The following is a 16,764-nucleotide window of genomic DNA, read 5'->3' as shown; positions in this document are numbered from 1 at the left end:
TTTCAGTTACAACACAGAATACAAAGCGTGCTCACTTAATATTATTTCTTATTCTGATGCTGGGAGATGGAGGTTTCCTGCCCCACGGGGTTCCCCAGAGTAGGGGATGGGACACTGTGCTAAGTCCAAAGGGAATGGTGGTGGGCAGAGGAGCCCAGCTGGGTTGCCTGAATGCTGCTGTGGCAGGTCCCGGGTATTTCCAATGCAGTGTGGCTTATTTACTTGGGATTCACTTGGTATTTTGCTGTGAATGTGAAATTCCAAGTGAACCTAATACCGTGGAAGCTTTTATGAACTATATACCACAAGCTATAAATAGGCAAACCAGAAAACGTATCACTAGTTTTAATACACTGGCATTGCTGCATCCTAAGGAGAATATACAAGGGCAAGATTTAACCATTCCAACTTTTATACATCAAGACATGGACCAATTAATCTCTCCTTCTTCTGAAAAGCCTAAGGGGGTAATAAGAGTTTCAGATCATCTACGGAAGTACAGTGAATGCACATTTATTCTACATCCTAATAAAATTAGCTTGTTGAATGACATTATAAATGTCAGACAGAAATGTAGAACTATCACAAATCATTCACCATATTTCAATAGACCTTAAAGAATGCAGCTGTACAGTTTACTGAGTCTCAAATTAGATTTTTTTAATCAAGATAGCAAGCTTTGAAATAAGATTGTCTTACATGGTTGATTGTCTCCTCCATGCAGGCGCTGGCAACTTGACAACACTGAAAAGGAGCTTTTTTGTTTGTTTGTTTCTTTCCTATGAACTGTTTGTGTTTTTATTGGAATATTTACAGATATTGTGTTTTTAGACATGGAAAATCACTGTTTGGTGGTAGGTGTGTCCTGTTCAGCCATAGTAATTTTCCAAGTAATTCAAATATTTTTTTAAACACAGAGTTCCATCAGTATTGGACTACGTTTTATATATGTAGATAGGGACATGAGTGTTTATATGTAGATTTTTTTTATTTAGTATATAACTAGTTCCTAGTTAATACCTTACAGTGTTGATTTAGCTTCAGGTCATGTTGTTGTTTCTTTGTTTCTTCTATGATATAGCTAGCTCATTGGCTCTCATCTAGTGCTCCCCTAACCACTTTAGGAATTGTCCAATCTATGGTCTCTTTATATTTCATCTTCCTTGTATTTTACTTAGCCATGTGGCTAACTGTTGGATTTTTCTTGGGAGACATAGCGTGGTGATGGCTTTCTTTGCAGATCTTCCTTGGTATTTTGAAGTTTTGAGGGATTTTCTCCCAGAACATAATGTATGTCAAAGTTTTTCTGTAAACTGTTGTTTGTAACCAAAATGTCTGGATTTGTGAAGAATTACCAGAAATTTGTGTGTAGCAATCAACTCGCCTACAACCCCTCCAGCAGAAGCTGGGGCTTTTGAAATAAATTATTTTGGTGATTACAAGGACACAATTAAAATCTTCCACACAGAGTTTACAGACATGTTGGCCAGTGATCTGGGTAAATCACATCTATACCATGCAATCTAGATGGGCAAGTCTGCCTACCTTCAATTTCAGCTCATAGCAAGATTCCCATGCTCATGTTCTCTGATAGATGATTGTAGAGGTGCCTTATTATAAATGAGTGGTTACTCTTATCCTGGAGAGGGGCAAAAAACTACACAACTCACTCTGAGTTTTTCATATTCTTCCAGAGATGCAGTCCTGGTAGTAATTAATGTTTCCAGACCATGTTCCTATGCATGGGACATTTAGGGTTCTAATTAAAACAACCCCTCACCCTCTTGTGCTGTTCTTTGTTTAAAACATGGCCTGCTGATTTCTCTCTATCCACCAGGTGTCACTTTCCCCTTGTTTGTTAGGAAATTATAGATTTGGAGTACCTTTGCTTCCCTTTTTCATAAAGGGATGTGTTTTCCTTTCTTGTCACACCCATTGGCATGTAGATTAAAAAGACAACTTGTCAGCAGTTACTTTGTCAAATCAGAAAGCTTCAAGGCATGTGGAACTTGTGACAGATGAAAACAATGTTGGCTCATTGGATGGTTTGATAGGATGCAAACTGGAATCGCCAAGCAAAAATTTAGGTCACACTGCTAGTTTAAGTAAATCTGACTCACTGCAGAACTTGCAGAAGCCTAGAAGATGAGTTTCCTTTCCATACAACCAGGCCTGATATAGTCTAAATTCAAGGCTGTAATGAGAGCTACAGGGAGGCTATTGTAGGTCTGAGTGGTCACTGTGGTCAAGAAATTCTGAATGATGATTTGCCCTTAGGCAGAACATGAGTCAGAGGATGTGGAAAGCAAATCAAAGTCTCAGTAAAACAAGACAAAGTCAAACTGAAGAAGAGCCAGTTTAAAGCCAAAGGGAAGAGACTGTCCAAGGCTTTATCTTCATAGGAAAATTATGTAAGTATAACTTACGTTTTTCCAGGAGAAAGTGCCCTGTGCCCACACACAAAATAGTCTTTTATTGGTGTTTCTCATGCTTTAAACCAGAATAATTAAACTGGTTTGAAACCAATGTTGTTTAATTTCAGTAGGAGCTACATTGGTAAAAGGTTTGTGTGGACACATCCTCATATTGATATAACTCCACTGCTTCAGTTTGTTCTTCCACTCCTATCCCACAATGCTTTGGCTCATGTGTGAATTTGCCTGTCTGGTTACCTGTGTGGACTCCTGTGATGCTGTCTGATTAAAATATAATCATTCAAATCATCATTGCTACCTCTGTTACATAATTGCAACAAATCTTATACAAAGTGTAACACATGGCCAGAAAGGGTTAAACAGCTTGCAGGGTAACTAACCAAAATCCCGATCTTTAAAGATATGTTAGAAAGGTATATGAACAGTAATTAGGGCCTCTGCATGCTAAATAGGCTAGAGCTTTGAAATGCAAACCTATTAGAAGTAGTACAAATTGTGTACTCATGAATGTTAGCCATGAAAACAGACAGTTCCTGTCTGTCACTATAACTATTGATTCAGAGATCAAAAGGGAATATTAACATTTAGATGAATCTTTGGTGAAATAATGTCATTGTCTATATGTCTCTCTTTGAAGTTTGTGATAAACTGCCTAATGGATAAATTGCCGTATGTTAATTTGTGTAACTAATTATTGGTGGTGGTTAGAAAAGGTTACATCAAAAGCCTATTGTTTACCCAGGACTGTATGATCAAGTGGATGCTAGAACACTGTATAAAAAGACCATTGAGTCCTGATCCTGTTTATCTCAGATCTGCTTGAGCTTCATCAGGGGAAGTTTGAATCACAAGACTGAGGTCCCAGTTATACTGGTACTCCCTGAAGGTGATAGTGGACATTAGACTATAACCTATGAACTAAATTCTAAAGGAACTCTTTGCAACTACAAAGTTCATCATCTCTGCTATGAATCTGAACCTCAAGAATTGAAGCATATCTGTGTGTATGTTGATCTTTTAACCATATTCTCTCTTATTTTTTTAATATATTTTAGTTTAGTTAATAAGAATTGGCTAAGTGCATGTATTTGGGGTAAGATCTGGAATAGTCAATACCCTGGGAAGTAATGTGTCTGATCCTTTGGGATTCGTAGAACATTTTCTTTTATATGATGAAATAAGATTTTCAGAAATCTTCGTCGTATTTGACTTGGGTACCTGAATGGAGGCCTGAGGCTGGGTTGCTTTAAGGTTACTGTGTTAGTTTTTGGCAACCAGTGAGGTAATAAAGAAGCTGTTTTATGCTAGCGTGGTAAATCAAAGTACTGAATTATCCACCAGCTTTGGGGATTGTCTGCTCCATTCTTTGCAGTTCACCCTAATTGAGTGACCTCAGCTACCCCTCACTGAGATCCCAGTTACAACTCCATTGCTTCAGGATCAGCAGCACTGTATGCTTCCACTCTGTTTAAATGATGCTGGCACAAGTCAGAGAGCATTGTTGCGAACTGATACTGTTCCAAGTATGCTCATCTTGAGTCCATCACCACAGCCATGACCTGTACTTCTGCATCATCCCATCAGGAGGCCCTGGACTTCCTTAGCCTTTGCGGATATAAACATATCCAGTCTCATCTTTCCAGATTTAACCAGATTTACAAGCAGCTCTTACAGGAAATGGAGGAGACAGCAGAGATGTGTTCCAGAGCAGAGCCAAAGAGCTGCAGAGAAACTACCAGAATACTAGGAAAAATGAGAAGGGCTCTGGTAGTGCACTGAGTTCATGTGCATACTGTATTGATCTGGCCAGAGTTTTGTGCTTGAGATGCCATCACAGAGTCCCAGTTTGTAGCATTTTGACCTTGGGCTAAAATGAGGTGGAAACATCAGCAGAAATAACCCAGGCAATGCTGACCATGAATAGAGTCCACCTGACAGCCAGAACCTCTCTGGTACTCTTGAGACCCAGCCGGAGAAGCCCCTGGAATGCTTGCCTGATAATGGTGCTGAGTGAACTTCAACTGGGGAGTCATTTTATATATTACATTCTGTCCAATTAGTACTGATTTTGTAAACTTTCTACCAGGTGCTGGCTATGCACTGCTACAGGAGAGGGTGGATATGTTGGTCCCTGCCAAGTGGCCTTACTTCTCTGCTTGAGCACCTTTTCTGCTCTCTCCTCAGTAGTATGCTCTCCAAAACCACTTCTATACCCATTATCCACTGTTTGACTCCCCATCACAGGACAACCAGAGTAACCACCTACCCATGATCCCTCCTTTCCTTTCCATCCTCCACCTCCCCAACACACCACAGCTGAAAATGGCATCTACCCCTGATATCCACAAGTTCCCCTCATCTGTCCCTTAAGGGTGGATCATGGGAGTCTGACTCCAAATTTCACAATGTTATTAGCGGCTGCTTGGTATCCCGTAATCCATTGCATGGAGCACCTAGGATGCTAGCAATGCTTTGCCTCCGGCATGCCCACCCAGAGTGCAATGTATTTATTGCAATGCAGTGCTGCACTGTGTGGACACAATGCCTTGCAAACAAAGTATCTTAAACCCATGTAAACAAAGCAGCCTGGACACTTCCTTATGTTGTAATTTTATCAGTATCAAGAGGTAGTTGTGTTAGTCTGTATCCACAAAAACAACAAGCAGTTCGGTGGCACATTAAAGACTAACAGATTTATTTGGGCATAAGCTGTCGTGAGTAAAAAACCACTTCTTCAGATGCATGGAGTGAAAATTACAGATGCAGTGTATTTAATTTTATCTGTGTAATTAATCTATAACAGTGCAACTTTCTCATGTAGAAAAGACTGAAGATTAAGCCGTCTTATTTGCATTTATTAGAGTAACAAATAAGGTGCCACCGTGGCACAGACAAATATTACCCATATAGTGTAGAATGGTATCTCCCAGTAATAGGTTCTTCAGAATCTGAGGCATAAACAACGCTTCCCCATCATGTATTTAGTAGTGCCATGTTAAACCACTGAGATGATTTTTTTCCTGAATGCCAGCTGATGGTGGAGTGGTGATTATGGGGTAGGAAAGATGATACTATAGTTAGGAGACTGAAAATGGGAATAATAAAGAGGAGCAGATCCTTTTGTCCTATGTGTACTGAGGTGTTGGAGAAGGATTGGTAAGGATAAAATATGTCCAGTCCAATGTAAGCACCAGTTGATTACATGTAACTTGTGCTTAGGCTTGTTCTGTGATGGATGTACTTTTTTTACTCCAAACTGCAGTAAGGAACTCCTTAAGACTGTGGTTAATATTTAACTTACACCTTTCATCCCAAAGGATCACAGTGTTTTACAAATGATGCAGGGATCACTTCATCTCACAGTGAAATGTAATCAGCAGTAGTATTAACAGTGCTCTGCAGTAGAGGCCAGAAATGGAAAAATATCATATTCATATGAATGTAAGTAAGCACAATGTAACCACTTGTGTTAAAATTTGGCTAGAACAGTGGGTGTTTTATGAAAAATACCACTGACACTTTAATCACATAGAATCAAGATATTGTCTTTACATCGTATCTGAAAGCTGGCACCAGCATTAACACCATGCTGGTCCATTGGCTGAGTACCAACACAGAAGGGATATTTTCCTCCTCAGAAATTTACTTCATGTCTCAGGTTGAGCCTGCTTTAGCCATAGTAGGTTTAATCTCAGCATGTGAACTGACATTTAGTACTGATAATGGCTTTAAAAATCTTGACCTAATAGAAGTATAAGAGGGCTCTGGGGAGAGACTCAAAGTTCAATAATTATTACTGTGAAAAGGACAATTTATTTGAACATTCATTGGCTTGAAAATCTCAGTGCATCAATGGTCAGGGGGATGGCTAATGTCTTTGAAATGTGAAGAAAAGTACTGTATGACGTGTGTCTCACTGAGCATTACATTACAACTTGAGAGCAATTAAAAAACCCAATTCTTTGCAGTAGCTCATGACACAGAGCATTTCAAGTTTGTTTGTTTTGCTGAGTGAGATCCTGGCCATGGTTTATAACAATACTTTTTTTTAAATAGGAAACTGGTTGGGTGTATGTATCCCACCCTCAACTAGGAAAGGAAAGGGTTAATTTCCTTCAGAGGTAACCAAGGCAGAAGGCCTACCCTACCCAGGGAAGATGCTGAGCCTTCCTGAGGGAACGGAAGATCCCGACCAGAGGATATGAAGGCAGATATATTAATAAGACAAGGAAGCAGTCTGGAAGCTCTCCTCCTCATTCAGGGAAATAATTGGGCAGGTCAATCCCAGATGAACCTCTGATTAAGAGTTATGAAGACCCTTGCTTTAGTTACACTGGGAGAACTGTATTTCTCATTACAGACTTTTAGTTAAGATGGTTTATTTCTCTGTTATGGTTTTCTGTGGCTGAAGGAAGCCTTCCATCCCATTTAGTAGTGGATTCTCTCTCCCCTTTGGTCCAGGCCGGTCTTGATACCCTACAAGTTCATAGGAGCAAAGAAGATATATGCAGAAACATGTACGCTCTAAAGAGGCAGTGTTTTTTGTTGCAATTTTTCCATTTTATTAGTACCCAGTGCTTTGGTTATAGACCACTCTAGTTCAGTGAGATGTAATCAAATACAGTATGATGTATCAGAAGTGGTTTTTAGCTTTTTTCCTTTCAAGCACGGAGAAGTTATTGATGGATCTGATAGTATTCATTACAACTATGTGTCATTAGGTCTTATAGATGATGGCCAAATGAAGTTAGTTCAGCGCCAAACTGGTAATCTAATGATAGTGCTTTGCTGGAAAGATGGGTTTAAATCGCAGTTCTCTCAACAGGGGTAGGATGTGTTATGCACTTGTTCAAGAATGACTGTTCAGGTCATTATGAGCCTTTTTTTAAAGAGATCCAGGCACAGAATTTCAGATGCAATTGCATACCTACATTTGCACATACACTTTCACATGGAGATCATACAGTTACATGAACAACTGGCTTAGTAAGTATCTAACTATTTTGCAGGAGCACATAATCACAGTTGCAATAACTGCATATAGAAATGTAGCTCATACTTGTCTAGCCCTCTCATTTACAAACTGTCATCTTCCAACTATGTTTAAATGAGTCTAAGATTATAATTATCTAGATGTTCTGTCCTATGTATCCTGTTATAGAAGAGATGTTCTACAATGCCTGATACTGTGTTATCAGATGGGAGATTTCAAATAAAGATCACAGTGGGACGGACATATGTATGTTCATATGTACCTAAATTTAACTTCCATTATATCTGGAAACTCTAGCCCTACTATAAAAAATCTTACTGTTTACTTAAATTACAGGTTTTTTAAAAATGGCTTTCAGTGGTATGGGACTCTGAAGAGAATCCTTCTCAGGGCTGTGTAGTACCAATAAAGCAGGGGCAAATAAATAGGAATCCTTTCCCCTCTCTGGGCAAGAGGCGGGTTTTTAAAATATATACAGTAAATTATAAACATTTCTTGAAAAACAATATTGGTAGAAACACTGTTCAGTACTATAGAATAGTTAAAACCAAAAATCCCTACCTCACAGAAGGGCTATTAATTTACTATTAAATTGTATAGGACTTTTCCATAAGGGATAAAAGAAATTATTTGCATTAAATAACTGATTCTTGGTTTAAAACTCAAACCAAACATTTTCCTTGCACTCACATGCCTACGAGGTTCCTGGTTCAGGCCCAAGCTTGAAGACGATAATACTGGAAATCTCCTGTTTAGTGATATTTCTAGCCTATACATTTCTAGCCTAGGTAAGAATCCAAACCTTTGGATGCTTATCTAAACAGAACAGCTGAAGCTTTTGAAGTTTGTTCATCTTGAGCAGTGTTCGCTTTTTAGTCATTGCAAGGCAAGCAGGGAAACCTGAATTCAGAGCTTCTTCATAACAAAACTTAAGGCTCAATTCTTCCCTTGGGCATGTGTGCACAAATCCCGTTGAGTCAGTGGGAGTTGAGCAGGTATTCAGGTCAGGATTTGACCTAAGCGCTTTGATAGTATCTTCAGAGTACTTTACTAATTAATCCTTAAAACATGTCTAAAACCCCCTTATCTATCTACTTTGTAATGATCTCCAGGGTAATGCTGAATCAGGAGAATTAATAGTTGTATTTTTCAGAGGTGCTGAGCATCGGCAGCTCCAACTGATATCATTTGAAGTTCTGGGTGCCCAGCATCTCTGAAAACGAGGCTTTGAGTGTGTGGGAGGGTAGCTTTTGCTGCTTCCAGTGAATTTAGTGGAACAGAGTTAAGCCAATGCTGAGCACTTTTGAAAGTCCATCTCTCCGTGCCCTGGGTTGGGGGTGGGGTGTCGGAAGTTTCAGGTGTGGAGTCCTGGGATGGAGGCCACCAGATCTCTCTCAGGTGAAATTGGTAAATAAGGAGGGAACTTGTTTGTGAATATTTGGTTAGGAATGTAATGTAGTTTAAAATGTTGAGCCTTACCTATGTAGGGCCTGATCCTGTTATTCTTATCCAGGCAGGTAGCCCTGTGGAAGTCAGTGGGACTACTTGCTTGAAAAAGGGCTGCAACAGCCTATGTTGTGTTATGCATTTGGAATCTGTTTGTAAAAATAGTTCTGCATCTCACCCCCCACAAACAGGAACTAAGCTTTCCGTGATTTTGAACCCAGCTGGAGTCCAGTTCACTACCCTGACACACATGAGTTTGCTGGTGTCACTTAGTCCTAAATTTAACTTCCTTTGCTTGCCGATCTTAGGTTTTGTGAGGACAAAGATTTACTTTAAAAATGAAGCTGAGAAGAAACCTAAACTCTTTTGTACATTAGCTCACACTTCATGGTTCTGTTGCCACAGCAACAAGGAAGGATGTATTGTCTGCTGTCTTTCAGCCAACTGACTTCACTAGTGAACTCTGTGTGAGAGTGCCAAAGATACGGCTTCTGTATTTCCTAATCCAAACAGTTGGTTCTTACTTTGATGCAGTTGCTACAGTTCAGGACCACTGACTAGATAATAAATCATGTACAGTAACTTCTCACTTAAAGTTGTCTTGGATAACATTGCTTCGTTGTTATGTTGCTGATCAATTAGAGAACATGCTTGTTTAAAGTTGCGCAATGATCCCTAATAACGTTGTTTGGTAGCTGCCTGCTTTGTTCACTGCTTGCAGGAAGAGCAGCTCATTAGACTTAGCTGGTGGGGGCTTGGAATCAAGGTGGGCCAGCAGCCCCCCATCTGCTCTCCTAAGTTCCCTGTGCGGCAGCCACCCAGCAGGCTATCAGTTGCTGGGCAGTTCAGCTGTCCCTCCCACCACTGCCATGTGCTGCTACTGCCCTCTGCCTTGGAGCTGCTCCCTGGAGCCTCCTGCTTGCTGTGCAAGGGCGAGGTGGAAAAGGGGTGCTAACGTCATGGTGTCCCCCTCCCCCCCTCATCTACTCCGCCCCCCCTTTACCCCATCTCCACAGAGCAGGAGGGAGCTTGCTGGCAACAGCTGATGTCTCAACTTGCTGATCTACTTAAAAAGGCAGTGTACTTAGAGTGTGGTGAACATACTTAAAGGGGCAACTTGCGTCTCTCTCTCACACACAGTGTGTGTCTCTGTCTCTCGCTGCCATGCTGTCTCCCCTCCCTCCATTTGTGCTGCCTTGTAGAGTGTGAGACTACATTAACAACAAATGTGTTAACCTTTGAGGGCTCAGCCGAGTGCTAGTTCATCATTTAGCAGTAAGCCATTCCGTGGGAAATATTCCACTGTCTGACTCTACCACCTCAACCAAGCTTCACAATCATCATTGCAGTGTACAGTATTAAATTATTTGTTTAAAACTTATACTGTGATGTGCGTGTGTCTTTTGTCTGGCAAAAAAAATTCCCTGGAATCTAAAACAGTGCCCTGCCCTCCCTTTACATTAATATTTATGGGGAAATTGTATTAGCTTAACATCATTTCGCTTAAAGTAGTATTGTTCAGGAACATAACTACAATGTTAAGTGAGGAGTTACTGTATGGAAAAATAGTGATTATATATGCAGTACATTTATTTTTTACATTAAAACTGATCAATGTACTCCATAACTACCTGCAATAATTTCTTCAGCGGTGTTACCCTGCAATTAATAAGTGGAACTAATGATAAACTAGGTCACATCCATCCTAAGGAACTGACTGGATTACTCTTACTTCAGTGCACATCTAATATGCCACTGAGGTCCTAAAAACCCTGGCTCAACTCCTGCCTAACTTTTAAGTGCCTAAAGTCCCTGGATGCCTAAATTTCCACCATTAAAACCCACAGGCAACTAAAAATCTGCCAGTGAGCCTGCACACAGCTCCCTCAATTTAGGCACCCAGGTGCCTATTTTATGCTAAACCGCAGAGAGATTGTCAAACTTGTCATTCTCCGACCTATATCATCTGTGGGGCCTGATCCGGTAGTCATTCTCAGAGCTCATCTAAACCCATACAAAACAGTCAAAGGAGGAGGTACCACCACTTATAACTGTGTGTTAACCCAGTGCTTGGAGTGCTCTCTTGGGTCTCCCACATTCTGTGTTCAGTTCCCTCCTCTGTCTGATGTGGCAGGGATTTGAACTTGGCTCTTCTGCTTCCTAGGAGAATACCTTAACTACTGGACTGTGGGGTATCCTGGGGCAGGTCTCTCTCAATCTGTCCTTTTGAATCTATTTTATTGTGTATAAATAATTAAATGTTCAGTGGAGCAGGGGAACTGGAACCAGGGTCTCCCACATCTTGAGTGAGTGCTATAACCAATGGACTAAAGGTTATAAAGCAGAGGTGGTGCCAGCATCACCACTTCCTTTAGGGCTGTGGATCCCAAGTGAAGATAGGCGCCTTTCTCTAACCAGGAGCTTAGTGCCTAATTCCCGTTGAGGGCAGGACTTAGGCCACACCCTTCTTGTTGGCATTTTCTACGGGCTAGTTTAGGCAGCTCCTTGCTCAATGTGCTGGCTTTTGTGGTTCCCATTCTTGGGCACCTAACTCTCCCCATGCATTGTATAGAGAGTTTGGGAGGCTAAGTCTCTCTGAGGATCTGGCCCTTAGCCGCTCTGTGCCTTAATTATTTTCTGTAAAATGGGGATAGTAGCATTGCCCTACCTCACAGGGGTGTTGTGAGATGCCCAGATACCACAGTAAAGGGGGCCACTGAAGTACTTTTCTTTGGTAATTATGTTGCACAGAGGGGGAACAGCTGCTATGCCAGACCTTTCTCATGACTGGTGTAGTGCAGCTTTGTTCCCTGGTCATAGCTTTAGGCAAGAAGTTGCCTTTCCAAACTCTCCCTCACGTGACTCATAAAAGTCTAATTAGTCAGGTTTTATTTCACAAAGTGAACGTCACCACTGTGTTATAGCAAGATATTTTTACTCACATTGTGCAATTTTTTGTAAAAAAAAATGCCCCTTTCCACCTGAATCCTGAAGTTCAATAAAATCTTGAAGAAACAATCAAGAGGAAAAAAATGGGACGGTAGAAGTGAAATGATTAGGGTTGAATTGAAAAAAGTTACTAGAGGTGTTTCCAAATATGATGTGATCTGTAAAAATCTGAATTAAAATTATTTAGGTATCTGCTGTGCTTTTATAAGGTGAAAAATTGTATCCCATTCACACTCATGGTGCTGCAGTATGATAAGCTACATTTGGAGTGGCTCTGAAAGAGTGCTCATTGACTTCAGTGGAAAGACTTCTACTGATTTCCATAGGCATTGGATTGGGTCTCGTATGCATTGTATTAACGATTCTCTCTTTCTAAATATCTTCTGAGTTGTCAGTACAAGAAAATGTTAGGTTCATCGAAAATGTATGATCAAAACAGAGAAAAAATTGCTCTCTGTGGATCACCGTGTGCAGATTGTGAAAAAGGACCTCACAAGTAAAAGGTGGTGAGAGGAAATTAGGAAATAATGATTAAGACAACTTAGCTCAAAGTGATTATGCAGCCAGTGAAATGTGCACAGTTTATCATGTGTTGGTGTTAAACGCTCTGGGCCTGAGCTAAGCATCTCTAACATTGAGTGTTGGGGTCAGGATTTTGGGTCAGGCCCAGCCCTAATTAACATGACATACCACCTGTTCCATAAATCATGCATTCTGAGCTGGAGAGGAATTGTAGACAGGTCCACAGTATTATGATCACCATTCTGTTCTTCTTGTCCTGAAACCTCTTTTTTCTGTTGTATCAGGGGGCCACTGTGTGGAAGAGGCAGAGAAACACTGTGTAGATAATTGCAATGACGTTTACTTGCAGTGATGATGGGCTGGCCACTAGATGTCTCAATTCTGCATTGAGAACTCCAGGTCCAGGAAGGGAGAGCTGCAGGAACAACAAAGATGGAAGCCAGCTTGTTGTAGTTCTCTGATAAATGGCTGAGGTTTAAGAAATACATTGTATATTATAACAATAGTGAGCTAAATACGCCCTAAGATCTGTGCTGGATTCTGTTAGTATATGTCCTGGCATATCGCTCTACCGTATTTACCAAGGGAGAAAATTCTGAAAGGAGAAAGCAGCTGTGACCTCTTTTCTGATGCAAGATTAGTGTCACCCAAAAAGCAGGTCTTCTTGGCTGGGAATAGGGTGCAAATGGCAGCTGCACTAGCATGCTGTAGCCCCACTCAGTGGATACACCACATCCTGTTGGAACTCCCAAGTGTGAGCATCCGAGGAAACGAAGCCTTCCTTCCGTGTTGGGTACAAAGGGGCTAGGTGGCAGAGGGAGGGTTGGATTACACTGTCCTGCATCAGCTTTTGAGGTATATTACTAAATGCTGACTATTGGAACAGGAGGCTGAGGCTTAATGATGACCCTCCTAGGGAGTGGCCAGCATTGCCATTATGTGTCATAGTGAAGGTGTTGGCAGCATGGGACTGTTTATAATGCTGAAGATGCAAGTAGCAGAAATGTATTTGCAAGGCTGTCACAGATGGAGGGCCAGGAGGTTAGAATTTTTTCACATCTCCTAACTGTGTAGGAAAGTATAGCGTTTCACTGCAGACCCATTCTGCATTCACCATTTGGTGGTAAATGTGTTTTAAATAAACAAGGTGGGAGCTGGCTGCAGTGACTTATAGGGGCTCATCACTGCAGAAAATGTGGCCATAACTCCCATTTGAAGTCAAAGCCATATGTGGGTGTTCAACATGCCTCTGAAAACTAGACCGTTAAGATGTTGTGTGAAAATGATCAATGGAGGAAAAGCTGACAAAGTACATTGTAAACTTGTGGGCCTGCACAGCCAAATAATGTGTCCAATAGCATTAGTTTGCCCTTCTCCTCAGCGATAGGCTTATTTGCCAAATCAGGTTAAAACAGATAAAACCTGATCTTGCTCCCTGGCTCCAGCTAAACCTCTTTCTGATAAGGGTTCTGCCCTTGCCCACATTGCAGGTGTGTCCAGCCAGGCCTTCCACCTCCCCGTTGTGGAGAGCCTCCCCTTTCCAGATTGTTTTCTCTGACCTTAGGTCTTCTTCAAGAGCCTTCCTGCTCTCTACAGGCCTCCCCAACTGAACTGTTTACTGGCCTGCAGATCTGTTGCCTGGGGGGTGGCAAATTAGCCATAGGTGGGGATGAGTTCAACTCCCTGTGACATAGTTCAAGGCAGTGGCCTACTTTGGCTCCATTCCCTGTCGGTTCAGCTCCATCTTACATTTACCTTTAGTGGATAAGATTCTGATCTCATTTACATCAGGGTATATCAGGAGTAACTCCACTGAAGCCTTTAGGTATACACAACTTAACCAAGATCAGCATCCAGTACCTTTAATCAGGCGATAAAGGAGTAAGCTTAGCCATATAATGGAATGACTAGTACTAAAATGTGTTATCCTTCGAAACTGTGTCACAGGTTTGGATAAGTCTGACCAGAGAAATAGCTTGATGGATGATGGGGGATAGATAGCTGGAGACAGAAATTACAAAGCAAGGGTGAGTAATCAAATCTGTTCATGTAGTACTGGAAGTCAGCTGACTTCCTATTAACCTCTAAAGACCTGATACTATTCCCACTGAAGTCAGTAGCAAAACTCCCATTGATTTTGATGAGTAAATTGATCATTATAATAGTAAACTGTGCTATACCATGGTCAGCAAGTAGAGAGGAGTTATCAAACCAGATTGCATTCTCACTTATTGCAGATGGTATTAATGTTGCTGGCAGTTATCAGAGATCAGCTACTATGTTTTTGACTGATCTTGTGACTGCTAATCACAAAATCTGCATACATGCAGATGTACCGGTATGTACATTTTACATTGAACTGTCATAAAGTGACAACTACTTGCTGATACATTGTGGCTGTGTCCATCCCAGGATATTAGAGAGAAAAGGTAGCTGAGGTAATATATTTTTTTGGACCAACTTCTGTTGGTGAGAAGACAAGCTTTAGAGCTATGCTCTGTGTAGCTTGAAAGCTTATGTCTCTCACCAGCAGAAGTTTTGTGCAATAAAAGATATTACTTCATCTAGCTTGTATCTCTAATTGACTTGCTCATATGCTTTTGAAGGGGGACTTCAGCTGTTGATGGAGTTAGTGGGAAAATCCTGCTGTAACCCACAGGCTTGTGCGGTTCCCCCCCCTCAACTGATTACATCATAATTTTTTTTTTTTTTTTGTAAATTCAGTAGTATAAAAAGGAAGCCAATTTTGTTTTGTTTGGGATTTTTTTGGTTGCTTTTGTGTTGAGTCTGTTCTTGAGACATGTCAAATGCCTCCAACTCAGCTGCAGGTAATTCAGTGGTTGGTGCTTAGCCTTCCTGCATATATGAATTGCAGGTGTTCAGCATCTCTGACCAATATTGGCTCCAGTTTAACTAGCAAACAAGATTCCAGTTCAAGCATATTAATGTTTGACCCAGATATGATTAAAGAATCAATGGTGATGTTGTTTGGTATTTTGGATGCAAGACAAAGAAGGAAGAAAATTGAAATAGTGCTCTGCATAATTACTTGTAGGAATTAACAAGCAGTGATTAAGGATAATGATTCTGATCAGAAATATAATTATTTCTGCTGCATTGTCTTTGTTAATAGCACATTATTCTTCTTATCTCTATTTCTAGAAGGACAAGTTTAACAATCTAAAAGTGAAAGAAAATTAGATTAGTATTGACGTAAAGCAGATTTCATATTCAAGTAATTAAAAAAATCATTGGTCAGCTTGTTTTTTTTTGCCTAATTTCTTTGGAATGCTTTTAATTTTTAAAAATACACTTTGTATCCCTAATATTTCACACTCATTCAGAAAACAAAATATTCAACTGCATGCTTACTATTTTAGTTTTCTTGTTTCTATCAATAGTATAATTGACTACAATATTACATCCCTGATAAGAAAGGGAAGAAGCCAGTTCTGCAAGGTTCTTACACACATACTTAATTTTAAGTACCTGAGTAGTCCCTAAAAGTGTAATGTTAAGCACCTGAGTAGTTCCTTAATGGGACTACTTGGGTACTTAAAGTTAGGCACATGTTTAGGCACACTGCTGAACTGGGGCTTAAGTGAGGAGCTTATATTCAGGGGAAAAAATAATTTCAGTACTGCAGAGCTAGAAATCATTCACAGACAGAATCAGATCTGCACTCTAGCATGCCTGTAACAACAATTCCACAATGTTATGCCCATAGTGCATGGGCATTTAGATCACCAGCGCATCCACTATGACGAGCCCCATAGTGGGTTCATTGCTAGTATGTATGACAAGCACCAATAGAACCAGTAGTGAAAATAGTCATCCTGCTACTGCCCATAATGCAATACAATGCTTAAAAAGCCTGTGCTTTACTGGTCAGAGATCAGACTTGCTATAAGCCACTTAATTGTGCAGATGGACTAGCACGTACCATAGCGTTCACTTCTGTACTATTATGCCAGCATTGACTGCTTCTATACCACTGTCTTGCAATCAACTCCTTTCACAGTGAGCATGTCTCAGAAGGAGGCTTCCTTTGAGAATGCTGTCAGCTGGCTGAAGACGCATGTGCAGTCGCTGGTGACCATCTGGAGCAATGAGAACACTCAGTCATAACTGAATACCCTGGTCTGTGGGTGGACGTCCAAGGGCATCGCTCAGCAGGACATCAGTTGGTCTGGCAAGCTGCCCTGGGAAACAGATTAAAGGCTTCAAGTGCAAAATGGTGGTGACCATGATCTGGGGCAAGGAGGAGGAACGTGCTCAAATCTGTGGAGCTGAACAGGAAAGTTGAGACTTGTTCTTCAATGCAGCCCAATGTGGCAGCGGGCCGTACAGAGGCATCCTGCACTGTGGCAGGACAGGAGAGGGAGTGGACCCTACGTTCATGGCACAGGCAGACACCAG

The 16,764-nt window shown here is 41.0% G+C and overlaps 1 protein-coding gene across 13 annotated transcripts in view; it reads left to right on the top strand.

Annotated features, from left to right (window-relative positions):
• MAPK10 (mitogen-activated protein kinase 10) overlaps positions 1-16,764 on the top strand; it is a 265,869-nt gene that overhangs the window by 27,693 nt on the left and 221,412 nt on the right. For 3 of the 13 annotated variants that reach the window (XM_050945169.1, XM_050945178.1, XM_050945176.1), the window contains exon 3: positions 14,293-14,372. The exons of the other annotated variants lie outside the window; for them this stretch is intronic. The gene's annotated coding sequence lies outside the window, so the exon portion shown is untranslated. The remainder of the gene's footprint in view (positions 1-14,292; positions 14,373-16,764) is intronic. 13 annotated transcript variants of the gene reach the window in all.

The sequence above is a fragment of the Gopherus flavomarginatus genome, chromosome 3 (genome assembly GCF_025201925.1).
Source record: "Gopherus flavomarginatus isolate rGopFla2 chromosome 3, rGopFla2.mat.asm, whole genome shotgun sequence".
Lineage (NCBI taxonomy): Eukaryota > Metazoa > Chordata > Testudines > Testudinidae > Gopherus > Gopherus flavomarginatus.
This window is presented reverse-complemented; position numbering and strand designations above follow the sequence as displayed.